Genomic DNA, 8,067 nt, shown 5'->3' on the forward strand with positions numbered 1-8,067 from the left:
ATATGCCATTTAGCAGACGCTTTTATTTATCATGTGTGCATAAATTTTTACGTATGGGTGGTCCCGGGGATCGAACCCACTACCCTGGCGTTACAAGCGCCATGCTCTACCAATTGAGCTACAGAGGACCACGTGGAATGCCAGAAGCCTTATTGCTAACGGTCAGGAGTTTTAAGAAATGTGTAATAGATTTAGAGATCAAACCTGATGTGATATGTGTTCAACAAACATGGCTTAGACCACATCTTGATTTTTTTATTAATGGTTATTTTTCAATCAGATCTGATAGATGAACTGGACAGGGTGGTGGGTGAGCTACGTTCATAAGGGAAGGTCTTGTATATCGTAATTAAACTATCCCATCTGAATATTAATGTGTGAGGGTGGAAATCTACAGTGCAGGTAGTAATATTAAGTTACACCATTTTTACAACACTTGTCAACTATCTGTAGCGATGTTTGATGAAAAATCAGGAGCGTTGGGCTCTAGAGAGATATGGTGCAGCGACTTTAATGCACATAATAGTTTATGGGGAAGCACACATACAGATGCTAATGGTACTATTGTGGAAAATATGATGGAAACAAGCATTAGTATGTCTTAACAATGGATGTGGCACAAGAGTTGATGTTGTTATAGGGGTTACATCCTGCCCGGACCTCACGATTGTATCTATGTGTGAATGGAATGAATGATTCTACTGTTGGAAATGATCATTTCCCAAATTCGTGTACCATGAACTTTGATGTTACTATTCCAGATAGGGTACCATTCAGAAGATGGTGCTTTCATAAAGCAGACTGGGGAAAGTTTGGTCATCATTGCTTAAAGTCTGTTGGAGAGTTGTCTTTAGAGAGGCTGGTTGATGTATGTGCTGCCTCTGATTTGGGGTGCTGCGAATGTATATGTACCAGAGAGTGAAGTGGGTGAGAAAAGGAAGGTGGTTCCTTGGTGGACTGAAGAGTGCACTGCAGCTATTCGAGAAAGAAATACCCTATGCTTTGACTTCTTTCTCCCCTCTCTCTCTCCAGATGAAATCTTGCAACTTGTGACGGCCGGCTGCCCAACAACCTGCCCGCTTGACCCTATCCCCTCCTCTCTTCTCCAGACCATTTCCGGAGACCTTCTCCCTTACCTCACCTCGCTCATCAAATCATTGACCGCTGGCTATGTCCCTTCCGTCTTCAAGAGGGCGAGAGTTGCACCCCTCCTCAAAAAACCTACACTCGATCCCTCCGATGTAAACAACTACAGACCAGTATCCCTTCTTTCTTTTCTCTGCAAAACTCTTGAGCGTGCCGTCTCTAGCGAACTCTCCTGCTATCTCTATCAGAATGACCTTCTTGATCCTAACCAGTCAGGTTTCAAGACTGGTCATTCAACTGAGACTGCTCTTCTCTGTGTCACGTAGGCTCTCCACACTGCCAAAGCTAACTCTCTCTCCTCTGCTCTTATCCTTCTAGACCTATCTGCTGCCTTTGATACTGTGAACCATCAGATCCTCCTCTCCACCCTCTCCGAGTTGGGCATCTCCGGCACTGCTCACTCTTGGATTGCGTCCTACCTGACAGGTCGCTCCTACCAGGTGGCATGGCGAGAATCTGTCTCCGCACCACGTGCTCTCACCACTGGTGTCCCCCAGGGCTCAGTCTAGGCCCTCTCCTATTCTCTCTATACACCAAGTCACTTGGCTCTGTCATATCCTCACATGGTCTCTCCTATCATTGCTACGCTGACGACACACAATTAATTTTCTCCTTTCCCCCTTCTGATAACCAGGTGGCGAATCGCATCTCTGCATGTCTGGCAGACATATAATTTACATTGCATTTACATTTAAGTCATTTAGCAGACGCTCTTATCCAGAGCGACTTACAGTTAGTATCAGTGTGGATGTCGGATCAACACCTCAAGCTGAACCTCGGCAAGACGGAGCTGCTCTTCCTCCCGGGGAAGGACTGCCCGCTCCATGATCTCGCCATCACGGTTGACAACTCCATTGTGTCCTCCTCCCAGAGTGCAAAGAACCTTGGCGTGACCCTGGACAACACCCTGTTGTTCTCTGCTAACATCAAAGCGGTAACCCGATCCTGCAGGTTCATGATCTACAACATTCGCAGAGTACGACCCTACCTTACACAGAAAGCGGCACAGGTCCTAATCCAGGCACTTGTCATCTCCCGTCTGAATTACTGCAACTCGCTGTTGGCTGGGCTCCCTGCCTGTGCCATTAAACCCCTGCAACTTATCCAGAACGCTGCAGCCCGTCTGGTGTTCAACCTTCCCAAGTTCTCTCACGTCACCCCGCTCCTCCGCACACTCCACTGGCTTCCAGTTGAAGCTCACATCTACTACAAAACCATGGTGCTTGCATACGGAGCTGTGAGGGGAACGGCACCTCCTTACCTTCAGGCTCTGATCAGACCCTACACCCAAATGAAGGCACTACGTTCATCCACCTCTGGCCTGCTAGCCCCCCTACCTCTACGGAAGCACAGTTCCCGCTCAGCCCAGTCAAAGCTATTCGCTGCTCTGGCACCCCAATGGTGGAACAAGCTCCCCCACGACGCCAGGACAGAGGAGTCACTGACCACCTTCCGGAGACACTTGAAACCCTACCTCTTTAAGGAATACCTGGAATAGTATAATAGTAATCCTTCTACCCCCCCTTTACTACCACTGTCTTGTGTCTAAACTATCACCTGACTTATTTCACCTGCTAGCACTGACTTGTTTAAAGAAGTGTACTTACTGTGATCAAGATGTGGTTGTCCCACAGGCTATCCTAAGTTGAATGCACCAATTGGTAAGTCGCTCTGGATAAGAGCGTCTGCTAAATGACTTAAATGTAAATGTAAATGAAATAGGGCTTACAGAGTGTTGCGTAGGAATATGACTCCTGAGAATCTAGTTGATTTCCAAAAGAAGAGAGCTTTAGTACGGAGGGTCATTAAGTCTGTCAAGAGAAATGCATGGAGACTGTTCTGCTCTACAATAGGCAGGGGTACTGAGCTGGGGGATGTACAGTGAGGGAAAATAGTATTTGATCCCCTGCTGATTTTGTATGTTTGCCCACTGACAAAGAAATTAATTTTTTATTTTATTTTTATTATTTGAAAAAATTATCAGTCTATAATTTTAATGGTAGGTTTATTTGAACAGTGAGAGACAGAATAACAACAAAAATATCCAGAAGAACACATGTCAAAAATGTTATAAATTGATTTGCATTTTAATGAGGGAAATAAGTATTCGACCCCCTCTCAATCAGAAAGATTTCTGGCTCCCAGGTGTCTTTTATACAGGTAACGAGCTGAGATTAGGAGCACACTCTTAAAGGGAGTGCTCCTAATCGCAGCTTGTTACCTGTATAAAAGACACCTGTCCACAGAAGCAATCAATCAATCAGATTCCAAACTCTCCACCATGGCCAAGACCAAAGAGCTCTCCAAGGATGTCAGGGACAAGATTGTAGACCTACACAAGGCTGGAATGGCTACAAGACCATCGCCAAGCAGCTTGGTGAGAAGGTGACAACAGTTGCTGCGATTATTCGCAAATGGAAGAAACACAAAAGAACTGTCAATCTCCCTCGGCCTGGGGCTCCATGCAAGATCTCACCTCGTGGAGTTGCAATGATCATGAGAACAGTGAGGAATCAGCCCAGAACTACACGGGAGGATCTTGTCAATGATCTCAAGGCAGCTGGGACCATAATCACCAAGAAAACAATTGGTAACACACTACGCCGTGAAGGACTGAAATCCTGCAGCGCCCGCAAGGTCCCCCTGCTCAAGAAAGCACATATACATGCCCTTCTGAAGTTTGCCAATGAACATCTGAATGATTTAGAGTAGAACTGGGTGAAAGTGTTGTGGTCAGATGAGACCAAAATTGAGCTCTTTGGCATCAACTCAACTTGCCGTGTTTGGAGGAGGAGGAATGCTGCCTATGACCCCAAGAACACCATCCCCACCGTCAAACATGGAGGTGGAAACATTATGCTTTGGGGGTGTTTTTCTGCTAAGGGGACAGGACAACTTCACCGCATCAAAGGGACGATGGACGGGGCCATGTACCGTCAAATCTTGGGTGAGAACCTCCTTCCCTCAGCCAGGGCATTGAAAATGGGTCGTGGATGGGTATTCCAGCATGAAAATGACCCAAAACACACGGCCAAGGCAACAAAGGAGTGGCTCAAGAAGAAGCACATTAAGGTCCTGGAGTGGCCTAGCCAGTCTCCAGACCTTAATCCCATAGAAAATCTGTGGAGGGAGCTGAAGGTTCGAGTTGCCAAAGTCAGCCTCGAAACCTTAATGACTTGGAGAAGATCTGCAAAGAGGAGTGGGACAAAATCCCTCCTGAGATGTGTGCAAACCTGGTGGCCAACTACAAGAAACGTCTGACCTCTGTGATTGCCAACAAGGGTTTTGCCACCAAGTACTAAGTCATGTTTTGCAGAGGGGTCAAATACTTATTTCCCTCATTAAAATGCAAATCAATTGATAACATTTTTGACATGCGATTTTCTGGATTTTTTTGTTGTTATTCTGTCTCTCACTGTTCAAATAAACCTACCATTAAAATTATAGACTGATCATTTATTTGTCAGTGGGCAAACGTACAAAATCAGCAGGGGATCAAATACTTTTTTCCCTCACTGTATAGAGCTCTGATCAGGATGACAATTGATTATGGGTGTATAGTTTATAGAACAGCGGTGAAGACTTGGCTTCAGAAGCCGGACAGAATCCAGTATATAGCTTTAAGGATATGTATTGGTGCATTTAAATCAACATCTGTATGTGCCTTACTAGTGGAGGCAGGTAAGATGCCTTTGGATATACGGCGTTAAAAAATGGTAATTCGCTTATTGGGTTAGGTTGAAAGGCTGTGAGGTTGAGCATCCCACTGCTACTGTTCTAGATGACTGTTGGAAATATACTAGTAGACAAAGTAGTGGTTTTGGTTGGACAGTTGGAAAGCTTGCTGATGAGAGTGGTTAGAGGGAATTGGAGGTTGGCCCTTCTATGGTGATAGGGGATGTTCCTCCATGGTTACTCCCAGATCCTGTTGTTGATCTAACCATGGTAGAGAAAAGGAAAAATTGGTCAGAAGTCAGTGATATGGAAATTGGTTGACAATTACATTGGTAGAAGTTTTTATGCTTTTTTACCGCTTTTCACAGATGGATCCAAGGACCCAGATAGTGGGCGCACAGGAGCAGACGTTTACGTTCCTGAATTTGATGTGCAGATATGAAGAAGACTAACAGATGAACTGTCAGTAAACTCAGTTGAACTGTTGGCGATAGTAGTTGCCCTCCAGTGGGTGGAGGATTTACAACCTGTTAGAATTATAGAATGCTCAGATTCTCTGTCTGTATTGAATAGTTTATCATCTGGTAAATCTAATAGGAGTGACCTACTATTGGAGGTATTCATGTTATTATGGAGAATTGAGAGACTGGGTGTAGTAGTGAGATTATGCTGGGTCTCAGCACATTTGGGTGTGGAAGGGAATTAAATTGTAGACCAGTTAGCCAAAAGAGCTTTGAAAATAGATATAATTGATATTAATGTTCCACTGGGTAGAGGTGAGGCCAAATGTAAGATCAGAGCTATTTTGATAGATGTGTGGTAGAAGAGATGGGACTCTGAGCCCAAGGGCCGGCATATATATGCCCTCCAAGGAAAGGTCAGTGGACCAAGATTCAAAGGTCAGATTAGGAAGGAAGAGGTGGTGTTTGCTTGATTGCGCTTAGGACATTATACATTGAACTTGTTATTACATCTGGTTGGCAAGCATGTGAATGGTTTGTGTCTGGAGTGTATGGTTGATGAAACGGTGGAGCATGTGTTGTTATATTGTTGTAAGTATGTTGAAGAGAGGGAAAGATTGAAGTGTAGGGTCATTGAGGTTGGACGGGGTTGGGGGGGTTTGGAAGGGATTTGGAGGATGGGGGAGGGTCTATTAGAAGTTAGTAGGGCTCTTTTTTATTTTCTCAGAAGTACTGAGTTAGGTAGGAAAATTTAGAAATTTTGTAAACTGTGATTGATCACACACTCCAGCACAGTAGGTGGCGGCATGCACCTTTAACGTCGGTTTGTGGACCGCCATTATACATTTGAAGTCGGAAGTTTACATACACTTAGGTTGGAGTCATTAAAACCCCTTTTTCAACCACTCCACAAATGTCTTGTTAACAAACTATAGTTTTGGCAAGTCGGTTAGGACATCTCCTTTGTGCATTACACAAGTAATTTTCCAACAATTGTTTATAGACAGATTATTTCACTTATAATTCACTGTATCACAATTCCAGTTGGTCAGAAGTTTACATACACTAAATTGACTGTGCCTTTAAACAGCTTGAAAAATTCCAGAAAATGATGTCATAGCTTTAGAAGCTTCTGCTAATTGATATAATTTGAGTCATTTGGAGGTGTACCTGTGGATGTATTTCAAGGCCTACCTTCAAACTCAGTGCCTCTTTGCTTGACATCATGGGAAAATCAAAAGAAATCAGCCAAGACCTCAGAAAAAGGTTCATCCTTGGGAGCAATTTCCAAACGCCTGAAGGTACCACGTTCATCTGTACAAACAATAGTACGCAAGTATAAACACCATGGGACCACGCAGCCGGCATACCGCTCAGGAAGAAGACGCGTTCTGTCTCCTAGAGATGAACGTACTTTGGTGCGAAAAGTGCAAATCAATCCCAGAACAACAGCAAAGGACCTTGTGAAGATGCTGGAGGAAACAGGTACAAAAGTATCTATATCCACAGTAAAACGAGTCCTATATCCACATAACCTGAAGGCCGCTCAGCAAGGAAGAAGCCACTGCTCCAAAACCGCCATAAAAATATTTGGAGGAAAAAGGGGGGCCTTGCAAGCCGAAGAACACCATCCCAACCGTGAAGCACGGGGGTGGCAGCATCATGCTGTGGGGGTGCTTTGCTGCAGGAGGGACTGGTGCACTTCACAAAATAGATGGCATCATGAGGAAGGAAAATTATGTGGATATATTGAAGCAACATCTCAAGACATCAGTCAGGAAGTTAAAGCTTGGTCGCAAATGGGTCTTCCAAATGGACAATGACCCCAAGCATACTTCCAAAGTTGTGGCAAAATGGCTTAAGGACAACAAAGTCTAGGTATTGGAGTGGCCATCACAAAGCCCTGACCTCAATCCTATAGAAAATATGTGGGCAGAACTGAAAAAGCGTGTGCGAGCAAGGAGGCCTACAAACCTGACTCAGTTACACCAGCTCTGTCAGGAGGAATGGGCCAAAATTCACCCAACTTATTGTGGGAAGCTTGTGGAAGGCTACCCGAAACGTTTGACCCAAGTTTAACAATTTAAAGGCAATGCTACCAAATACTAATTGAGTGTATGTAAACTTCTGATCCACTGGGAATGTGATGAAAGAAATAAAAGCTGAAATAAATCATTCTCTCTACTATTATTCTGACATTTCACATTCTTCAAATAAAGTGGTGATCCTAACTGACCTAAGACAGGGAATTTTTACTAGGATTAAATGTCAGAAATTGTGAAAAACTGAGTTTAAATGTATTTGGCTAAGGTGTATGTAAACTTCCGACTTCAACTGTATAATAGAAGAAGAAGATTGCGACAACCAGCTGACTCCAGTAGTTGATCTAGAAGTGTTGGAGAGACTACAGAAAGATAGGGAGGGGGTTGATCCAGCTGATTTCTTTAAGAGACGTCTGTAAATTGTGTATCAGGCCTCCTGTATCTCAGTTGGTAGAGCATGGTGCTTGCAACGCCAGGGTTGTGGGTTCGATTCCCACGGGGGGCCAGTATGAAAATGTATGCACTCACTAACTGTAAGTCGCTCTGGATAAGAGCGTCTGCTAAATGATGTAAATGTATCAGGATTTTGTGGCCATTTACACAGATGGTTCAAAAGATCCAAGGACAGGACGTACTGGGTCAGCATTTGTAGTGCAGGAGTGTGGGGTGGAAGTCAGGAAACGTATTACAGATCATCTGGCTGTATATACGGCGGAGCTGATGGCCATACTGTTGGCCTTGCA

The sequence above is a fragment of the Coregonus clupeaformis genome, chromosome 5 (assembly GCF_020615455.1).
Source record: "Coregonus clupeaformis isolate EN_2021a chromosome 5, ASM2061545v1, whole genome shotgun sequence".
NCBI lineage: Eukaryota > Metazoa > Chordata > Actinopteri > Salmoniformes > Salmonidae > Coregonus > Coregonus clupeaformis.